This window comes from Felis catus, chromosome E3 (assembly GCF_018350175.1).
Source record: "Felis catus isolate Fca126 chromosome E3, F.catus_Fca126_mat1.0, whole genome shotgun sequence".
Lineage (NCBI taxonomy): Eukaryota > Metazoa > Chordata > Mammalia > Carnivora > Felidae > Felis > Felis catus.
The window spans coordinates 33664402-33686728 of NC_058383.1; the positions used below are offsets into that span (position 1 = coordinate 33664402).

General features: G+C 48.2%; 3 long non-coding RNA genes across 7 annotated transcripts in view; 1 reads left to right on the forward strand and 2 right to left on the reverse strand.

Annotated features, from left to right (window-relative positions):
• LOC109495300 overlaps positions 1 to 7547 on the forward strand; it is a 30163-nt gene extending 22616 nt beyond the window's left edge. For all 5 annotated transcript variants that reach the window (XR_002738939.2, XR_006591305.1, XR_006591306.1 and 2 more), the window contains 2 exons: positions 857 to 1177; positions 6998 to 7547. This is a non-coding gene — a long non-coding RNA (uncharacterized LOC109495300). The remainder of the gene's footprint in view (positions 1 to 856; positions 1178 to 6997) is intronic.
• Positions 161 to 1188, reverse strand: LOC123382641. Its single transcript, XR_006591307.1, has 2 exons — positions 1068 to 1188; positions 161 to 739 (listed from the first exon to the last, which is right to left on the reverse strand). It is a non-coding gene; the product is annotated as an uncharacterized LOC123382641 (long non-coding RNA).
• Positions 7548 to 7753: 206 nt separating the features above from the next.
• LOC123382642 lies at positions 7754 to 17882 on the reverse strand. Its single transcript, XR_006591308.1, has 2 exons — positions 16879 to 17882; positions 7754 to 8607 (listed from the first exon to the last, which is right to left on the reverse strand). It is a non-coding gene; the product is annotated as an uncharacterized LOC123382642 (long non-coding RNA).
• Between the last annotated feature and the right edge of the window lie 4445 nt (positions 17883 to 22327).

Here is a 22327-nt window from a genome sequence, read left to right on the forward strand (position 1 = left end):
TGACCCAGAATAAATCATTTCGCTCTATTTGTGTCCTGCATCTTCCACATGGAAGCACCCTCGGCCAACCCCTCAGGGAAATTCCAAAGGCCCCATTAATTAATATTTGGAAAACAATGCAATGTGTATATGTCAGGCCTATAGAAACATGACGTCAATATATTTTGTATGTTGGGTTCATTTATTTAATTATTCAACTCCTCTCCAGGGGCACATACTATTTATTAAGCTCCTACACGGAGCCAGTCCCTGAGATACGAAGTAGGAATTCAAAGTGAACAAGACAGATGGGCCCCTGTCCTCATGAAGCTTATAGTCGCAGATGGTAAGTAAGTAAAGCAACAGAGAAAATTATTACAAACTGTTAAGTGCTATGAGGAAAACAAACAGATCTCTGCCAAAGGTACTAGTAGGAGAGGTGCTCACGGTCGCTTCTTGGAGGAGGTGGTCCGCAAGCTGAGACCTGAAGGAAATAGGCGGCTGAATCTATATGGAAGACCCGACAGGAGAGAAAACACAATGGGCGGGCAAGGGTGGTGAAGCGCTCACGACCAGCGTAGACTTTCTGGGTTTGAATCCTGCTCTGCCACTGACTTACGGTAGGATCTTGTGTGAGTTGTTCGCCATTCCTCCACGCCTCAGTTTCTCCATCTGTAGAGCAGGGATAACAACACTTGTCTCGTGGGGCTGTCATGGAGAGTCAGCGAAGGGATACTTGTGAAGCACTTGAAGCTTTGCCCTGCATGGATCACACATCACCGTGGACGTAAGGGTGTCGATGCGACACATCCCCTCGCTCCCCTGGCTGTCCTGCAGCCACGTGGTTTCCTGTTCTCTCCCTGCTTCCGCCCTGCAGGACCTGCATCCCTCCTGTCCACGTGGGGGCGCGCTCCGGCTCAGCCTGGAAACGCAGGGAGCTGAAGTTCCAACGTTACACGCATCAGTTGGGGGTTGAGGCCTCAGTCTCTCCGCCCAGCACCCAGCCCCCTGATCTGTAGCCTGCATGGTCCCTCAGGTGACTGCACCAGCCCCGGTTAAGCTGACCGCCAGCGGCACACGGCACAAACCTGCTGGGTTCCTCAAGAGAACCCTCTGCTGGTCCTTCTGCGAGCCCTGTCTCATTTCACGCCCTCACAGAGCTTCCTGGAATCACCTCCTGGGGCGGTGATGAGACTCCGTGAGTATGGAGGGTCAAACATTTTTTTAAGTTTATTTATTTAGAGAGAGAGAACAAGAGCAGGGGAAGGGTGGAAAGAGAGGGAGAGGGAGAGAGAGAGAGGGAGAGGGGGAGAGAGAGAGAGAGAGAGAGAGAGAGAGAATCCCATGCAGGCTCCACACTGTCAACGCAGAGCCGGATGTGGGGCTCGAACTCACGAAAGTGAGATTTTGACCTGAGCCGAAATCAAGAGTTGAATGCTTAACCGACTGAGCCACCCAGATGCCCCTCTCCAGAGTCACACTGGTGGAGGCCCTTCACCTGAGGAAGAAGGAATCAGCAATGTGGTCCATCCCTATGATGGAATAGTATTCAGCCATAAAAAGGAAAGAAGGTCTGATACTTGCTACAAGGCAGACTGAGGCTCCAGAACATTACCATAAGTGAGGGAAGCCAGACACAAGAGGTCCACTGGTTCTGTACTTCCGTTTATGTGAAATATTTAGTTATTTATTTTAAATGTTTATTTACTTTTGAGAGAGAGAGAGAATGTAAGCAGGGACGGGGGAGGGGCAGAGAGAGAGGGAGAGACACAGAACTCCAAGTGGCTCCAGGCTCTGAGCTGTCAGCACAGAGCCCGACGTGGGGCTCGAACTCACCGACTGTGAGATCACGACCTGAGCTGAAGTCAGACGCTTAACCGACTGGGCCACCCAGGTGCCCCTATATGAAATATAAAATATTTCAGGATTCAAACCCAGAAATACATAATACATGGAGTCAGAAAGCAGACTCTTGGTTGTAGGGGATGGGGGAGTTTGGAGAACAGGGAAATGAGGGGTGACTGCTTGGTGGGTTAAGGGTTTCCTTTTGGGGTGATGAAAATACCTTGGTGGGGTGCCTGGGTGGCTCAGTCAGTTGAGCATCCGGCTTCGGCTCAGGTCATGATCTCACAGCTCCTGAGTTCAAGCCCCGCGTCGGGCTCTGTGCTGACAACTCGGGGAGCCTGGAGCCTGCTTCAGATTCTGTGTCTCCTCACTCTCTGCCCCTCCCCCGCTCACACTCTGTCTCTCTCTCAAAAATAAACATTTTTTAAAAATTTAAAAAAGAAAAAGAAAAAATAAAATAGTTTGGAAGCAGATGCAGGTGATGGTTGCACAGGAGTGTGAATGCACCAAACATCACTGACTTGTTCACTTTATTTTTTTAATGTTTACTTATTTTTGAGAGAGAGAGAGAGCCAGAGCATGAGCGGGGGTGGAGCAGAGAGAAAGGGACACACAGGATCGGAAACAGACTCCAGGCTCTGAGCTGTCAGCACAGAGCCCGACACGGGGCTTGAACTCATGGACCACAAGATCATGGCCTGATCCGAAGTCCTATGCTTAACCACCTGAGCCACCCAGGCGCCCCTAAATTGTTCACTTTAAAGCGATTAACACTGGGGTGCCTGCATGGCTCAGTGAGTTGAGTGAGTGACTCTTGGCTCAGGTCATGATCCCACAGTTTGTGAGTTCCAGCCCTGCACTGTGCTGACAGTGTGGAGCCTGCCTGGGATGCTCTCTCCCTCTCTCTCTGCCCCTCCCCTGCTAGTTTATAGAACTGTCTCCATCAACCCTCTTGACCCTCTGTCCTGCCTCACCACTGGATTCTTCACCGTTGGAGACCTCTGCTGGTCTCCAGCTGACATTACAATGTCATATGTTACAATATGACATATACGTTACAATGTGACATACACAAATTTGTTCATTGTTGTTTTTTCTCCCTGGAATGTAAGCTTCATGGGGGCAGGAGTTTTGTCTGTTTTATTTACTACCACATCCCCTTGCCTGGCACATAGTAGGTGCTCAGTGAATCCTGATTAGGCGGAGGAACCTAGCAAGATAGGCGTTAGCATCTGCAGTTCACAGCCGGGGAAATGCAGGCTCAGTGATTTGCTAAGGTCCCACGATTAAAGTGGAAGACAGAATTTGAAGTCGGGCCATCTGGGGCCACGGCCCATGCTGCAGGGAGTTTTCCTTCATCAGCTTCCCATTCCCTGCTGGGATGAGTTAGAAGTCAGAAAATTAAAGACGTACAGGCCATGACTCATGTCTCAGGCAAGGAAGAGGGAAATCATGACCCGGAGCTGAGTCATCGTTTCTGCTTCCCTGTGTGCTGACTCTTTCATACTCTGGTTCTTGGCCTCGCTGGGCTCTTCCCTGGGGTGAAGCCAGGGGCTCAACATAGTCCAAGGCTCCTTTCTCATCTTGACTCTGCCCTCTTGGCTGGGACAGTCTGATCCAGGCAAAACCACACATTCAGTGCAGGCCAGCAGGGCCCAGAGAGACACGTAGATCCTGGAAGCAAGAATCCGAGGCCCCTGTAAGGTCTGAACGCTGGCAGCGGTAAAACCTCAGATAGCAGTCCAGCTTTCAGGTTTTCTTGGATGGATGGTGCCGGGAGTAACTTATTTAAAAACGCTAATTAAGGGGCGCCTGGGTGGCTCAGTCGGTTAAGCCTCCGACTTCAGCTCAGGTCACGATCTCACGGTCCGTGAGTTTGAGCCCCGCGTCGGGCTCTGGCCTGATGGCTCAGAGCCTGGAGCCTGCTTCCAGTTCTGTGTCTCCCTCTCTCTCTGCCCCTCCCCCGTTCATGCTCTGTCTCTCTCTGTCTCAAAAATAAAAATAAAAGTAAAATAAAAATTAAAAAAACGCTAATTAAATCTAAAAAAACAAAAAACCCTGGGGTGCCTGGGTGGCTCAGCCGCCTAAGCATCCGACTTCGGCTCAGGTCATGATCTTAAGGTTTGTAGGTTGGAGCCCCGCATCGGGCTCTGTGCTGACAGCTCAGAGCCTGGATCCTGCTTCGGATTCTGTGTCTCCCTCGGTCTCCGTTCCTTCCTTGCTCAGTCTCTCTCCCTCAAAAATAAATAAACATTTAAAAAGATTTTTTTTAACTTATTTAGCAAAACATGGAAATAAAAATAAGTATAGTAAAAAAAAACAACCCACTAATTAAGTCACTTTTTAAAAAAGAACACAGCCTTAACATCAGAAAGAGATAGCTGTGAAACCCAGCTCTGCTGCTTGTTAGCTGTGTGCCCTTGGCATGCTACGTGACCATTCTGTTCTCCAATTTCCTCACCTGAAAAATGAGGAAATATTGTCTGCTTCCCAGGTTTGGCAAGAGGACAGAACAGGACATTTCTTTCTTTTTTTTTTTTTTTTTCATTAAAAAAATGTTTATGTATTTGTGTATTTTTGAGAGAGAGAGAGAGAGAGAGAGTGGGAGGGGCAGGGGCGGGAAACAGAGTATCCAAAGCAGAAAGAGGGACAGAGGATCCAAAGAAAGTGGGCTCAGGGGCGCCTGGGTGGCGCAGTCGGTTAAGCGTCCGACTTCAGCCAGGTCACGATCTCGCGGTCCGGGAGTTCGAGCCCCGCGTCGGGCTCTGGGCTGATGGCTCAGAGCCTGGAGCCTGTTTCCGATTCTGTGTCTCCCTCTCTCTCTGCCCCTCCCCCGTTCATGCTCTGTCTCTCTCTGTCCCAAAAATAAATAAACGTTGAAAAAAAAATTTTTTTTTCAAAGAAAGTGGGCTCCACGCTGACAGCAGTGAGGCTGACGTGGGGCTCGAAATCACGAACCACGAGATCAGGACCTTAGCCAAAGTCAGATACTCAACCGAGTGAGCCACCCAGGCGCCCCTCTTTGTTTGTTTTTTTTTTAACTTTATTTATTTTGAGAGGTAGGGGAGGGGCAGAGGGAGGGAGAGAAAGAATCCCAAGCAGGCTCTGCACCATCAGCACAGAGCCCGCTGTGGGGCTCAGTCTCATGAACCATGAGACCATGACCTGAGCTGAAATCAAGCTTAACCAACCGAGCCACCCAGGCTCTGCTACAACAGAACATTTGGAGTGAGGGCCATTTAGCCAGTTTGTTTAGCCTAAAGAAGGAGGAAAATGTGACTTAAGGGCGTAAAGACCATGGACTGCTGAGGCCTGAGGCCCAAGGCAGATTTGGGGGGCGGGGGGGGGAGGGCAGTTGGAGGTAACGGGATTCTGGGCGTGGGCCCCTGTCTGGCCAGTGAGTCAAAGCTTGAGGCTGGACAAGTGGTTTAACCTCTGGCAGCTTTCCTTTCTCCATCCCCACAAGAGTGGGGGTTGGGCCGAGCTAGACCCTGCCCTGTCCCTCACAGAATGACAGTATTCCACAAAAGGAAGCCTGTGAAGGGACATCACGGTGGGGGATCTGAGGGCAGGGGGTTAAAACTATTACTCTGGTCATACACAAACATATTTTTGTGAAAGACTCTAACGATTCAAATCGATGTACAGCAAAGTACGAAGTTCCTTGCCATCAGCTTCTGCCATCAACAGTTTGGAGCACATCCTTACAGCCTCTTTGCTCTGCATTTATGTGGATCTGTGCACAGGGCTATCAGCTCACGCCAACTGGGCACTGACTACATGTTAAGCACTGCTGAAAGCAATTTACGTAGATGAACTGATTTAATCTACACGACCATATGCCACGAATTCCATAATCTCTCTTTTACACAGGAGGAAACGCCGACCCAGAGGGGTGAGGTAACCTCCCCAAAGCCACACGGCTTCAGAGACGAGGGGCTGGGATTCGAACCCAGATAGCCCGGCCCCAGATTCTATACACATGACCATTGCATTCTACTCTCTCATTTTAGAAATTTTTTTAAGTTTTTTTTTTTTAAGTTTATATATTTTGAAAGAGAGACAGCACAAGTGGGGGAGGAGCAGAGAGAAAGAGGGAGAGAGAGAATCCCAAGCAGACTCCGAGCTGCCTGTGAACTCACTGCTCAAACTCACGAAACCCTGAGATCATGACCTGAGTCGAAACCATGAGTCAGACACTTAACTGACCAAGCCACCCAGACCGTCTCTTAAATATTTTCTCTTTTCCACAAATGGGATCATACCTCCTGCATTTTTTGCATGTTGCTGTTTGCACTTGATACATTGTACTTACTTACTTGCTAGCTTATTTATTTATTTGCTTCAGAGGGTGGGGAGGGGAGGGGCAGGGACAGAAAGGGACAGATGACCTGAAGCGGGCTCTGCATGGACAGCAGAGAGCCTGATGCAGGACTCGAACCCACGAACTGTAAGATCATGACCTGAGCTGAAGGCAGACACTTAACTGACTGAGCCACCCAGGTGTCCCTGCACTTGATACATTTTAGAAAGCATCCCATGTCAGTTCATACTGGGCCTACCTCCCTCACTTCGAGGGTGGCACAGAGCAGGAAGATGCTGTAATGTGTCCATTTCTTGTGGACGGACCATTAAGGTGTTTCCACTCTTTTCATTTTAACAAACAATCCTTTGGCCATCATCACTTATATACCTGTCTTTGGGCACTCACAGCGATTTCCAGAGATTTCTAGAAGTGAGGACTTAAACCTTCAGAATGTATTGTTAGATTGTTGCCCCCCAAGGGTGCCCCAGTTGACACCCCACTGTCATTGTATGAGCACCCCGTTCCTGTACTCTTTTTTTTTTAATTTTTTTTAACGTTTATTTATTTTTGAGACAGAGAGAGACAGAGCATGAACAGGGGAGGGTCAGAGAGAGAGGGAGACACAGAACCCGAAACAGGCTCCAGGCTCCGAGTGGTCAGCATAGAGCCCGATGTGGGGCTCGAACCCATGGACCGCGAGATCATGACCTGAGCCGAAGTTGGATGCTTAACCGACTGAGCTACCCAGGCGCCCCCTGTTCCTGTACTCTTACCAACGCTAGCTGGGTACAGCTTTCACTCATCACCCCTGGATGGGAGAGGTGGGAATGTTATTTCTTGTTTGATGTTTTACTTTGCATTTCCCAGATTACCAGTGAGCTCAGGCATCTTTTCAAGTGTTCATAAGGACTGTTTCCGCATCATCTTCTGTGAGTGGAATCTTCTATGAGAATCTGTGGATATTTAACGTGTCTTCCTCAGAGCATCCTAATTCCATCCGGTAGTGGCCACTTGTGTTCTGTTTTATCAGTCTCCTGTGAAGTCAGATTCACAGCCTTTGACCTAAAGGAAGCCAACAGGTGAACTCCTCTGGGCCATGCTGATTGGTTGAGGACAGGGCTCATGACCCATGAAGGGTCAGCCAGAGAAAACAAGTCCCCATTCCTTGATGTCTTTTCAAGCTATTGGACAGAGAAACTCTGCCTTCCTCTACATTTGATTCAGTGAAGTGGCCATGTAACACCCAGAGGAGCCAGGAAATGAAACCCCACAGAGAAGGCAAAGATGATGAATGCAGAGATTCTGAGTCCGGATGGTATTATCTGAGCTGCTGGGTCCAGCCTCGTCCAGAGACAAACTACGCTTGAATTCCCTGGTGGTGTATAAATGAATACATTCTTTGTTTCAATTATCCTTATTTTTTGTTGTTGTTTTAATTATCACTTTTTTTAAAGAGGTTAGGACGAGATGGTTGGGTCTTTCTTTCTTTCTTTCTTTCTTTCTTTCTTTCTTTCTTTCTTTCTTTCTATTTCTTTCTTTTTTCATTTCCCATCTTGCAATGCATCCTAATGGATCTTCATGCCCAGAAGGAAGAAAACAGATTCACATTCAGCCAAACTGGGCTCTCCAGCCTGAAGGCTCACAGATGCGCTTCTAGGCCTGCCCAGGAAAAGTTAAGTGCAAATTTTTTTTTTTTTTTAATGCTACACCAAATGGAAGGAAGAAGCCCCACTGTTTTGGAGGGAGGTAAGGTGGGCATAGAAAAGAGAATGCTTGCCTTGACAGATGCTTAGAGACTTATTAAACACGGCAACAACAACAAAAAAGGAGCCTTTGTGATCAGCGCGAACAGCAAGGGCGGCAGGCATGAACAGACGTTCTCATTACTTTTTGTTTGACTCAGGTTTTCTGGCGTGGGGGTGGGCCATCCGTGGGCTGGAGCCTCTCCTTTCTGGAAAGAACCAGAGCTCTCACCAAAGACAGGGGAGCCTCTTCCACATTCTGTGAACAATTGTCTTTGGATTCTGATTTTTCTTCTCCAAATATAAATGACTGCTCTTGAGATTAGTCAGAGGTCCCCAGGCTGGGAGATGGGAGCCTGCCGACTTGCTAAGAACACTGCTGGTGGTTCAGCAGGTAGCAAGAGCTGGGAAAGGGCGGAAGTAGAGCGCAAAGAGCCGGGGATTCCCGATTTCAACCCCTGACGTGTTAGCCGCTCCAGTGCCCCCCAACTCACTGCCACCGGGACGCTGTGTACTTTGCTCCCAGGTGCCGTGGCTCAGGAGTTCAGAAGGCGCGTCAGCCACGAGGACTTGTGTCTGCTCCTCCTTATCCAGGGCTTCCGCTAGAAGACGCCTGAAGGCTCCCTCATTCCCACGTTCGGTGGTCGAAGCTGCATGTAGGCTCGTCCTCAGTTTCTCTCCACATGGGTCTCTCTGCGTGGTTGGTTTGGGTCTTCAAACAGCGTCGTGGCTGGGCTGCAGGGCCAAACATGCCAAGAGAGAGAGACAGAGAGAGAGAGAGAGAGAGAGAGAGAGAGAGAGAGAGGAGGGAGAGAGAGAGAGAGAGAGAGAGAGAGAGGAGAGAGAGAGAGAGAGAGAGAGAGAGAGGAGAGAGGAGAGAGAGAGAGAGAGAGAGAGAGAGAGAGAGAGAGTCAGCTGGAAGTTGTATCATGTTCGTGACCTAGTGTTGGAAGTTAACTAACATCACTTCCCCCATATTGTATTAATTGAAGCAGTTACAAGCTTCTGCCTAAGGTCAGATGGAGAGGAAATCGATTCTGCTTCTTGCCAGGGAGCCAGAAGGTTCTGGAAAGGCACATGGGACCGGAGATATTGCTGTGACCATTTTTGGAAATTATACTCTGCCACGCTGACTGCACGAGATACCAGGCAAGTTGATTTATCTCAATGGCCTCAGTTTCCTCATCAGTAAAATGGGGATAATAATGGTATCTACTGTGTAGATAAAGAGTCACGCAAAATAATGTATTTATAGTACTTAGCACTGTGCCTGTGATATAGCAAGTGGTCAGTGAAAATTAGAATTTATTGGTGGGCACCTGGGTGGTTCAGTCGGTTAAGTGTCCGACTTAAGCTCAGGTCACGACCTTGCGGTTTGTGAATCGGAGCCCTGCGTCAGGCTCCATGCTGACAGCTCAGAACCTGGAGCTGCTTCGGATTCTGTGTCTCCCTGTCTCTCTGCCCCTCCCCCGCTTGTGCGCGCTCTCTCTCTCTCTCTCTCCCCCCCCCCGAAAAATGAATAAATTTTTAAAAATTTAAAAATTAGGGGCGCCTGGGTGGCTCAGTCGGTTAAGCGTCCGACTTCAGCTCAGGTCACGATCTCGCGGTCCGTGAGTTTGAGCCCCGCGTCGGGCTCTGGGCTGATGGCTCAGGGCCTGGAGCCTGCTTCCAATTCTGTGTCTCCCTCTCTCTCTGTCCCTCCCCCATTCATGCTCTGTCTCTCTTTGTCTCAAAAATAAATAAACGTTAAAAAAATTTTTTTAAAAATTTAAAAATTAAAAATTAAAGAAAGAATAAAATCTTAAAAAAAAATAATGTAGAGGCTATCGTTAAAACAATAAAAAAAACACCACGAAAGAGCGTGAGTCACTAAGAGCAAAGCTCTCGCCGTCACCAAGCCCGCTGTAACGTGACAAACACCATTAACAGTTTGATATACATCCTTCTATATATTTCTATAAATTCTAATAAATTTCTATTTATTTCTATAAACTTGTTCGATGAGTTGTGCCCAATGTGTGTTCTACAAAAATGAACATGCACACAACGTGTGTCTTTCCACAGCGAGATCATGCCGTGTGTGCTATTTCACTACACGTTAGCATGTCTGGGAGATCAGGGACACTGTGTTGCATCACTCCAGAGGGCATCTGGGCTGAGAACGCCATGCAAGATGTGAATGGGTCGGAGAGGAGGCATCACAGGCCACACCCACACCAGGAAGATTCAGCACTGTGGACAGGGGCAGGCTCCCTCCTCCACTCTCCCTCCTGGAAGTAGGTTTATGGCAGACACAGATGACAGATGTAGACGTTGCTCTCAGGTACTCTTGAACAATAACTTAATAATACATGTAGGGGCGCCCGGGAGTCTCAGTTGGTTAAGTGTCCGAATATTGATTTCAGCTCAGGCCATGATCTCATGGTTCATGAGATCAAGCCCCACGTCAGGCTCCGCACTGACAGCACGGAGCCTACTTGGGATTCTCTCTCTCCCTCTCTTTCTGAAATAAAAATAAGCTTTAAAAAAAACGATATAGGGGCGCCTGGGTGGCTCAGTCGGTTGGGCGTCCGACTACGGTTCAGGTCATGATCTCCCAGAGTGTGGGTTTGAGCCCTGCATCGGGCTCCGAGCTGACAGCTCAGAGCCTGGAGCCTGCTTCGGATGCTGTGTCTCCTCTCTCTGTTCCTCCCCTGCTCACGCTCTGTCTCTCTCTCTCTCTCAAAAATAAAGATTAAAAAACATTTTTTAATAAAAAAAATTATATATATGGATTACCCTTACTCGAGAAAAGAAAACAATGCCCATAAAGAGAATCATTAACATTTCTTGAGTGCACTGGGCTAAGCACTCTGATGCGTTGCCTCAGCGAATCCTCATACCCACACTATGGTGGAAATGGCGATCTGATTTTATGGACGAAGAAACAGAAGCTCTGAAAGGTGAATTAACAGGAGTGAAAGGTTGTGACCTTACAACTACACACCATACTGCCTTCCAGGAAAATCTTGAGACACGGTATCTGGGAGGTCAGTGCCTGTGGCCAGGTATGACACGGGCCAACTGGCCTCAGAGGTTAAAGCACATCCTCCCAACAGATTCGCCTGTTGTCTGACTGTTTATTCATGCTGCAGCAAGACTCTGCTGAAACCCACTCATCTTTTACTTTTTTTAGCACTGGGACAATGAACACGTGTCTCGTGGCCCGACGTGGCTGTAACACCCTCGAGGGCCACAACCACATCTTACATCGGCATTTGTGTGTGGAGGCGTCCAGAGCAGGACGCACTTGTTCAGGGTGTCTGGCCTGTTTGCTCGAGGACATCCCAGGATGACCTCTGCTGGCCTCCTCTCGCCCCCTGCTGTCTGCTTTCCTCATTGCAGCCAGCATCATTTTTTTTTTTTTAACTTTGTTTTTTTCTTTTATTTTTTAAGAGACAGAGTGACAGAGCATGAGCAGGGGAGCAGCAGAGAGAGAAGGAGACACAGAATCTCCGAAGTAGGCTCCAGGCTCTGAGCTGTCAGCACAGAGCCCGAGAGCCCGATGCGGGGCTCGAACCCCAGGAACCGTGGGATCGTAACCTGAGCCAAAGTCACACGTTCAACCGACTGAGCCACCCAGGTGCCCCAGCATCATCTGTCTTAAGCAAATGCTTATCTGACCCTCCTCAGGCCACCTGCCAGACTTGGGGGGGGGGCACTCAGAGCATCCTGCCCCTTCCCCCTGCTTGGTGTTCAGGCCCCCCTCGTGCACTGAGCCTGCCGACCACTCCAGATCCCTGTTCTGCTCCCACTTGAGAGTGTGGGGATGCCAGGCTGCTGAGGGCTCCTGTGCCCCACCACGGTCAGCCTCGTCCAGCTAGCCTGTCTCCTGATGCGGAGGCTTTCTCTGCAGCTCCTGGCAGGTCTCCCGGCTAATCTCACCTGGCACCTCTTGCCATCTTTCCCATGCCCGTCCATAGCAGTAGGACATTGCTCTGCTGGTGCCCCCCCAGAGCCACACGTCATTCTCCAGGAGGCCCTGGAACACCCTTGCTGGGTCAGTTCCCTGGGTGAACTGGGAGAGCCCGAGGACTCTGATGACCACAGCCTCCCCTGTGCTCCTTCCTTTCTTCTCCACCTTGTAGAAATGTCTCCTAACCTGCCTCTACAGACACACCAAATCTTCAGAGGCCTCAGATCCCAAGGTACATAGAAGCAAAGGCCAGACCTCTCCCTACCTGAGCAAGAAAACAAGAAGTGGGACGGGGGTGCCTGGGTGGCTCATACGCTTAAGCGTCCGACTTCAGCTCAGGTCATGATCTCACAGTCCATGAGTTCGAGCCCCACGTCGGGCTCTGTGCTGACAGCTCAGAGCCTGGAGCCTGCTTCGGATTCTGGGTCTCCCTCTCTCTCTGCCCCTCCTCTGCTCATGCTCTGTCTCTCTTTCTCCCTCTCAAAAATGAATAAATATTAAAAAAAAAAACAACTTAAGAGAAAAAGAAGTGAGACAGAATTGGAGCCATATGTGCTATCTTAGTCCCGTTCGTGCTACTATGACAAAAATACCGCAGCCTGGGGGGCTTATACGCATTTACTTGTTGCGGTTCTGGAGGCTGGGGAGTCCAGGATCAAGGCGCTGGCACATCCAGGGTCTGGAGAGGGGCTCTTACTGGTCCCCAGACGGTGTCTTCCCTCTGTGTCCACACCTGGTGGAGAGACAGCTCTCAGGGTCCCCTTTATGAGAACACTAATCCCAGTCATGGGGTCTCCACCCTTCGTGACCAATCACCTCCCAAAGGCCCACCTCCTAACACCATCACATTATGGGGCAAGATTCCAGCATATGAATTTGGGGAGGACACAAACATTGTCTTCTTTCTCACACTGAGTTGTGAAATCCTGTGTGTTTCTTATACCATCAGCACATCTCACTTTAGGGGACTCCCCACATTTCAAGGGCTAGGTTGGTTCTTGGCTCCCATACGGGGTAAGCACAGCTCTAAAAGACTGATTTTCAATGAGAAGTGGCTGCCCCTCCCAGGGAACATTTGGGAAATTTGAGGAGCCCTTTTTGGTTCCATAGTTATTGGGGCACCACCGGTATTCAGTAGGCACCCGCTGGGGATGGGAAATGTCTTGCAATGCATCAGACAGTGCCACAAAATGAAGAGTTGTTCTGGGTCCCCTATGTGACTTCTGAACATCCCACTGACCCTTCATGAAGGTGGTAAAAAAAAAAAAAAACAACAACTCAAAAAAATCCTATAAGCTTTTAACTTACTTCTGTTGTATACATAATCACAAAGTATCTTTTGTACTGTTTCTTTCTTTTTTTTAATGTTTATTTTTGAGAGAGAGCAAGGTAGGTGCAGAGAGGGGGTGGGGACAGAGATCCAAAGCAGGCTCCTCACTCACAGCAGAGAACCCAATGCAGGGGATGAGCTCATGAACCATGAGATCATGACCGGAGTCGAAGTCGGACGCTCAATGGACTGAGCCACCCAGGCGCCCCTGTACTGTTTCATTATATCGGGAATTTTCCAGAAAGTTAAATCCTGGAAAGATCATGTTCTGTTTTGTTTTTTGGGGGGGGATTGTACCAAGAGTCGTCCACCATTTTGGAAACTCATATCCCCAAACATGAGATATAGAAATATATAATAACATTAAAAAATATATTATATTGTATATGCATACATATTTTCCCAAATGTGATATTTGAGTGGCTACAAGACACATCCCTATCACTTGGAGCATCTGACCGCTTCTCTTAAGTCTTTCAGAACAGTTGTGGCTAAGCATTTACTTACACAGGCACCTGGCTCGCTCAGTCAGTCAGAAGAGCGTGTGACTCTTTGGGGCGCCTGGGTGGCTCAGTCGGTTGAGCGTCCGACTTCAGCCCAGGTCACGATCTCTCGTTCCGTGAGTTCGAGCCCCGCGTCAGGCTCTGGGCTGACAGCTCAGAGCCTGGAGCCTGTTTCCGATTCTGTGTCTCCCTCTCTCTCTGACCCTCCCCTGTTCATGCTCTGTCTCTCTCTGTCTCAAAAATAAATAAACATTAAAAATTAAAAAAAAAAAAAAAAAGAAGAGCATGTGACTTTGGATCTTAGTGTCATGTGTTTGAGACCCACATTGAGTATAGAGATTATTAAAATAAATAGATTGATAAACTCTAAGTGTTTACTTAAAAAAAATACATGTTCTTGGGGCACCTGGGTGTCTCGGTTAAGTGTCCGACTTCAGCTCAGGTCATGATCTCACATTCATGGGTTCAAGCCCCACATCGGGCTCTGTGCTGACAGCTCAGTGCCTGGAGCCTGCTTCAGATGCTGGGTCTCCCTCTCTCTGCCCCTCCCCTGCTCATGTTCTGTTGGTCTCTGTCTTTCTCTCAAAAAAAAATTAAAAATGCATGTTCTTGAGGCACCTGGGTGGCTCAGTCAGTTAAGCATCCAGCTCTTGATTTTGGCTCAGGTCATGATTTCATGGTTCATGGAATCGAGCCCCTTGTCAGCTCGGTTCAGCATGGAGGCTGCTTGGGATTCTCTGTCTCCCCTTCTCTTTCCCCTTCCCCTGCTCACATTTTCATGTGTGTATTCTCTCTCTCAAAATAAATATATAAACATTAAAAAAAAAACTCATCTCTTAAAAAAAATGCATGTTCTTTTTATTATAAATGGCTTTGTTATTTTTTTAAATGGCTTTCTTTTAATTTTTCTTTTTTAATTTTTTTTAAAGTTTATATTTTTGAGTCAGAGAGTGAGCAGAGGAGGGGCAGAGAGAGAGGGAGACACAGAAATCGAAGCAGGCTCCAGGCTCTGGGATCGAACCCATGAGCTGTGAGATCATGACCTGAGCTGAAGTCGGATGATTAACCGACTGAGCCACCCAGATGGCCCTAAGTTTTTCCTTTTTAGAATGTAGTTGGGGCCTTATAATGTTTTTGTAAATTGTGTGTGGAGAAAGTCTCCATTATTCACAGATTTTCTTTCAGTAAAGTGAGGTTACAAAATGTTGTGTTAAAAGGGAACTGTGGATCTGATGAGCTGTCCCCATGACCCGGGCTCTGACCCAGCCCAGCTCTCTGATTGGCCTCGAGGAACACGACTCTTAACTGTCTTTCACCACCTGGGTTTCTAGGGTGTCTACTGATGGGACACTTTGATTGTGTGTTCCAAACCCTGAATGATCTGGGAACAGTAGTCAGACCAGGTCAGGAGGGACCTCGAATGCCATCCTGAGGGCTTTGAACTGAATCCTGAAGGCAGCACGAAGCCATTGAAAGGTTGCTATTTTTTTTTTCTTTGTCTTGTTTGTTTATTTCAAAAACCCCATGCCCAAAGTAGTCCTTCAGTCCCCCACTTTTTTAAATGTATTTTTTATTTTTGTAGGTAATCTCTACACTCAATATGGGGCTCAAACTCAGGACCCTGAAATCAAGAGTCACAGGCTCCACCAACTGAGCCTGCATTCCTTCCCATTTTTAAAAAAAAGTTTATTTATTTTGAGGGGCGGGAGAGGCAGAAAGAGCGGGAGACCGTGTGAGCACGGAGCCCAACATGGGGCTCTATCCCAGGAACCGTGAGATCATGACCTGAGTGGAAGCCGAGAGTTGGACGCTCAACCAACTGGGCCACCCGGGTGCCCCTCCTCCCCATTTTCAATAAAGCCTTTATTTAGAAATAATTTTAGACTCACAAAAGGTTGCAAAAAAATAGTACAGAGATTTCCCGAATACCTTCCACCCAGTTTCCCCTAGTGATAACATCTCACATAAATAAATGTTGTCTGTTATCAAAACCAGGAAATGAACACCTGCTATAATGCTCTTCAGCGAACTGCAAACCGTGTCCACTTTCCAGCTTTTGCACACATTCTGTGTGTGTGCTCCATTCTATGGAATTCTATCACGCGTGCACAGATTCGTGTAACCACCACCACAATCAGGGTTCAGAACTGCTTCTCCCCTACAAAATGCGTGCCTCTGTCTCTTTAAAATATTTTATTTATTTATTTATTTATTTATTTATTTATTTAAAAAAATTTTTAAGAATTTTTTTTTAATTTCTTTTTATTGAGTTTATTTATTTTTGACAGAGACAGTGTGAGAGCATGAGCTGGGGAGGGGCAGAGAGAGAGGGAGACAGAATCCGAAGCAGGCTCCAGGCTCTGAGCCGTCAGCATAGAGCCCAACACGGGGCTCAAACCCATGAACCATTAGATCATGACCTGAGCTGCAGTTGGACACTTAACCCACCGAGCCACCCAGGCGCCCCCAGATTTATTTTTTAAAGGGTTAGGAGCGTTGCTTTCACATTTTGTGAAACTAAAGCTCCATTTGCGACTGAGCAACAATAACCGTGTTGCATCCACGTCCCTTATCCTCATCAGAGGACTTCAAAGTAGAAAGGGAATTATGCGGGACCTCGAGATACACCCCTTGCTGCTGCTGTCTCTTTTTTAAAAGGAATCATAAGAATAATTTGTGAAATAATTTTGATTAATGCTTCAGTAAAGTGAATCTCAGTCTTGACTGCACACGAGGAACACGACACTGAACAGATTTTGTTTTTTTAAGTAACCTTTACATCCATTGTGGGACTCGAACCTGCAACCCCAAGATCGAGAGTCGCACACTCTTCCGACTGAACCAGGCAGGCACCCCAGAGACATTTATCTAACAGGTTCACCTAGACGCTGTAATACAGGGAGGGGAACCACCAGGTACATAGGTAGACAAGCAACCAATAGGTTGGGACAACTGGATATCCATATACAAAAGGTCGATTCAAAGACTCATTGACCCGGAGGTGCCTGGGTGGCTCAGTCTGTTGAGCGTCTGACTCTTGATTTCAGCTCAAGTAATAATCTCACGGTCGGGAGATCGAGCCGTATGTCAGGCTCCGCGCTGAGACTACGGCTTGCTCTGAATTCTCTCTCTCCTTCTCACTGTGCCCCTTCCCTGCTTGTGGTCTCTCTCTCAAAATAAATAAATAAACATTAAAAAAAAAAAATCAATGGCCTTACCTGGATCACTGTTCTTCCTTCCACACAGCAATATTCCTTAGTACCCACTTCTTTATCAAAAACAAGAAAGAAACTTAGATGACAAGGCGTTTTGGCATTTGAAAAGCAACCCTAAGAACTGTATTATGCAAAGCGAGATTACTCAAGGCTTCCTGGCATTGAGTTCCATGAACTTGTCTTTCTGAACTTTAGATTCTGACAAGATGAGGAGGAGGGGCCGGGTGTGGAAAGAGGAGGGAGAGCACGGAGGAGTTTCCAGGATTCAAATGTGCATCGCTGCTACAAAATCGCATGTTGGGGCAGGAAAGCCAGCTCCCGGAGGCTCTGGGAGCAGGAGCTGCACAAACACCAGAAGAGGCATTTCTCAGCAACGTGCGTTACAATGTAACTAGTTGATTCTCTGCATTTTCCTCCTCTCCAGTGAGAAGTAGTCGTATTAACGCTGCTAAGAATTATTGAATTCAAAGGTATGTTTTTGTAGACAGGAGGAAAGAACAAATCAGAAGGATGGGATTAATCATTTATCTGATCACCTAGTTCACGTGCTATGAGCTTTACATATCCTGGGTTTTTTCCCTGGGTCTCCCCGCCTTCCTCTTTCCTGAATTCACACTAAAGTCAGCCTGGTGCTCACTGCCTGAGGGGGGTTGCGGGTGGGGCATAGCAGGGGGTAAAGTAGAAGAAATCCTCAGAGCTTTTGTTTTCCAAAGTCAGTTATGGGGACGAAGATGCACCTGTTGTGAAACTGCAGAATGGCTTCATTTGTTTGCTAGAGTTTGTGTAGAAAAAAGAAAGCTGTGTAACCCTAGTGGCCAAATGGCTCCTTGGAGAAACGGCTGATTTTAGGTCTGGAGCAGTAAGCATGCCTGGGGAGCACGGCGACAGGAGCCATGGCAAACGGTGCCAAGTTCAAGAGTCTCCCATGGGGTGCCTGGGTGGCTCAGTCGGTTGAGCGTCCGACTCCGGCTCAGGTCATGATCTCACAGTTCTTGGGTTCCAGCCCTGCATCGGGCTGTTTGCTGACAGCTCAGAGCCTGGAGCCTGCTTCGGAGTCTGTGTCTCCCTCTCTCTGCTCCTCCCCTGCTCATGCTCTGTCTCTCTCTCTCTCAAAAACAAATAAACCAAAAAAAAAAAAAAAAAAAAAAAAAAAGTCTCCCATAGGCCAATGAGGGAATGATGTGAGTATCCAATAGGAGAACTGAAACAGGGTGAAAGATAGCAAATATATTTAAATCTATAAACTCAGGGGCACCTGGGTGGCTCAGTCAGTTGAGCATCCGACTTCGGCTCAGGTCATGATCTCGCTGTCTGTGAGTTGGAGCCCTGCATCAGGCTCTGTGCTGACAGCTCAGAGCCTGGAGCCTGCTTCAGATTCTGGGTCTCCCTCTCTCTCTGTTCTTCCCCTCAAAAATAAATAAATAAACTTAAAAAAAATAAAAGAAGGCAAGACATGCCTTTGTCCTTTAAAAAATAATAATAAATAATGCAATCTACAAACTCAAGGGCGCCTGGGTGGCTCAGTCGGTTAAGCTTCCGATTCTTGGTTTCAGCTCAGGTCAACATGGTTCATGAGTTCAAGCCACACGTCGGGGTCCTTGCTGACAGCTCGGAGCCTGCTTGGGATTCTGTCTTGCCCTCCCTCTCTCTGCCCCTCCCCTGCTCGCTCCCTCTGTCTCTCTCAAAAATAAAATAAATTATTAAAAATCTATAATCTCATAATCAGACAAAAAAAAAAAAGCCTCACCTTGGCAGATGCTAACAAACCAACTCATTATTTTGGAAACTACCAAATAAAGGGGAAGAAACAAGTATTTGTTCTGTCTTCTGAGAGTAACCTCAGGATGACCAAAGAGTTGATTACAGGAAGATTCCACCTAATACAGGAAGACAGATAGATGGAGTCAGAACGTTACTGTTTTTGCAACTTTGGATGGATCGATAATAGATCGAGGCAATGAACATAAACAGCGTCCAACGTGACAAAAAGAGAGACAAACTGACTGTACCTTTGGACACCACGGTGATGAAGGAGTCTTGCTAAAAACTGGAATTGGATTTTTTTTTTTTTAATTTATTTTGAGAAAGAGAGAGAAACAGGGGAGGGGCAGAGACAGAGGGAGAGAGACAGAAGCCCAAGCAGGCTGTGAGCTGTCAGCACAGAGCCTGACATGCGGTTCGATCTCATGAACTGTGAGACACTGACCTGAGCTGAAATCAAGAGTCGGACACTTAACCAACCGACTGAGCCACCCAGGCGCCCCTGGAATCTGCTTCTGATGAAGCCATTAGCTCTCTAAATTGTGAGAGTCCCCGGCACAGATTACATCACCAACAGGCTTATTACACACGTCAGAGCTTAGGCACCAACTCAACGAGGGGACAGGGAACAGAGGAACATATGAAGTGACACAACCAGGCATGTCATCAGCAAACTCTTACAAGGAAAAAAGACAGAGATGGAGGTATTGTGACTATGATCTTTGAAAAGAGTCCTTATCCTTATGGGGGCGCCTGGGTGGCTCAGTCGTTCAGCATCCAACTTCAGCTCAGGTCATGGTCTCATAGTTCATGAGTTCGAGCTCTGCATTGGGCTCTGTGCTGATCGCGTGCAGCCAGCTTGGGGTCCTCTGTCTCCCTCTGTCTCTCCCCCTCCCCTGCTCATGCACGAGCTCTCTTTTTCAAAAATAAATAAACAATATTAAAAAAAAAAAAGAGTCCTGGGGCGCCTGGGTGGCTCAGTCAGTTGAGCGTCCAGCTTTGGCTCAGGTCATGATCTCACAGTCCGTGAGTTTGAGCCCCGCGTCTGGCTCTGGGCTGACAGCTCAGAGCCTGGAGCCTGATTCGGATTGTGTGTGTCTCTCTCTCTGCCCCTCCCCTGCTCACGCTCTGTCTCTCTTCCTCTCTCAGAAATAAATAAACATTGAAAAAAATTTAAAAAAAGAGTACTTAGTTATTCGAGGTCAGTTATGAAATACATACAAATGAAATACTCAAGTGTCTAGGATTTGCTTCAAATTGATCTAGTGGGTGGGGGTACGCAGCACACAAGACTGGTCATGAGTTGATGAGTTGACGGTAGTTGAAACTGGGCAATGGGCACTGGGTGGGGTCGTTATGCTGTTCTCTGGACTTTGGCGGAGGTGTGGAATTTTCCTTAAAAGGTTTAAATAATAGTGCCCACGTGGGAGAGCAAAGCTGCATGGAACTAGTTGCTAGGCTATGCATGGATCGTCCTGAGGACCTGAGCTGGAATTGGTAACAATGTTGGCATCTGGGGTGAGGAGCTGGGGGGGAGAGAGAGGTGAAGGAGGACGACTTTTCTTTTTGTCCCATTCGTTTATGGCTGTTCAGCACTCAAACGGCTTACCTTAAAAAGTCACATGGACTTACTCTGCCAGTCTGACGCCCTCGAGGCAGAAGCAGAAAGGGTGGGGCTTGACCCCAGAGCAGAAACAGACTTCCCTTGGCTGAGGGTGGGCGAAAGAGGGGTGGCGGGAGCAGAGGCCCGCAGGTCTTGGAATCGAGGGCTCTCCACCGCGAGCAGCATAGTGAGAGGGACGCCGGACTCTGGGGAGCAGTCAGTGGGATGGTGCACCCCAGCAAACAGCACCGCAGATCCTGGAACCCCCATTCTTACAGGTGAGGAAGCCGAAGCCCCCGGGAGGTGAAATGACTTGCAAGGGGCAGAGTTAGGATGGAACCCAGGCTTCCTGGAGCCCCAAGCACGAGGCACCCAGGCAGCAGAGAAGTCTGGAGCCTTAGGGGTCACATACACCAAGATGGTGGGCGTCTCCAGGGCCACCTGTGTGGATCAATGACAGGGGGCCACTTTGGCACGGTGCAAGATCCTGGGACCACAGCACAACCACGGAGAGAGAGCGGTCCCCAGAAGGACCGGGGTCTGGGTGGACTTGAATTCTACAACACTAAGGAAGTGATTGTTTCCGCTCACCTGCATCTGTGGCTTGCGCACTGTCGTAATGGGTCCTGGAATCGGACTGGCCTAGGAGACCATCTCTCTGTGTCATGAGGACCCCCCCGCCAAGATCTGAAATACAAAAGGCTTAGCATACTGGATGAAGGCGTGGGTATGAATGGGGACCTATTTTAGGTAGGAAGATGTTAGAGAAGACTTCTTTGAGGAAGTGATATTTTTATTGAGGTTTGAAGAGTAAGTAGATATTAGCCAGGGATTGAGCGGTGTGTTAGTTAGGGTATTGGTTTGGATGTTGTACCAAGGGTCAAATTAACAGGGGTTAAAACAAGATGGAAGTCTCTCTCCCTCTCTCTCTTTCTCTGTCTTCGGTAACTTACCTCTGTCCAGGACTGATAGCGCAGCTCCTCATTGTTAGGGAGTCCAAAATGGCTGCTTTAGCACCTGCCATCATACCAACATTCCAGCCAGCAGGAAGGAAAATGGAAAGCATTCTTCTTTCCTTTAAAGCCACGACCTAGAAGGTGGACATCACCTGGCTCACATTCCGTTAGCCACAATTCAATCAAGTGAGAAATACAGTCTTGCTCTGCGTGGCTGTGTGCCCAGTTGTCACTCAGGGGTCCAGTACTAAAGGAAGAAGAGAAGCAGTATGAGGAGACTGTGGCCTCTGCCACAAGCAAGAGGAAGAGCTTCCCAGGCAGAGGGAACTGCATGTGCTCACAAGGAGCTTCCGAGCAAATGATACTTGAACTGGATATTGACGACTGATGAGGGGTGAGCCGCTCAGAGGACGCACGAGAATTCAAAGCAAGAGAAGTCTTTGGAGACGGTGCCGCTGCCCCACCCTCCCCGTTACACAGGTAATTGCAGATCAGGGAGGTTACACAATCTGGCCAGTGTCACAGTCTGGCCCCCGTGACGTCCGGGTGCAGTCAGGACCCAGACTCAGGTTTATAGGATGCTTGCAGTTTAAAGCTTCCATTCGTGTCTTCTCTGCATTAAATCACACCCCAGACCCCCTGCACGTCGAATTCAGGCATCAGTGGTTTTTTTTGAAGCTCCCCAGGTAATTCTGAGGTGCAGTCAGGATCAGGAACAACCCGGTGGATGACCTTCCCATAGCCTAGAGCACGTTCTGATGCCCCTCAGTTTCTTATTCCTACTGTCCGGATGCACGCGATGTCATCATACCTGCCTAACGCGGGGTGCCGAAGCAGAACAGCCCGGGCTTGTGCCGCAGCACCAGAGACCTCGGTGATTTATTCCCAAATCTTTGCATCCCTTTGCAAGAAAAGTTGCTGAGAGTATCTTCCCTCCTCTGTTTTGGGGTTGTTTTTTTTTTTTTTTTTTCCTTCCACTAGGACTCCCACCAGGTGAGAAACCAGAGTCGGGCTTGGCTGGGCGGGCAGGCAGGCATCTGCTGGGGCCGCCTCCTCCCTGGAGCCAGCTCCTAATCCCGATGCCCACGGTGGTCCAACCCCCACTCCCACTCACCCCCCGGGCAGAGGCTGT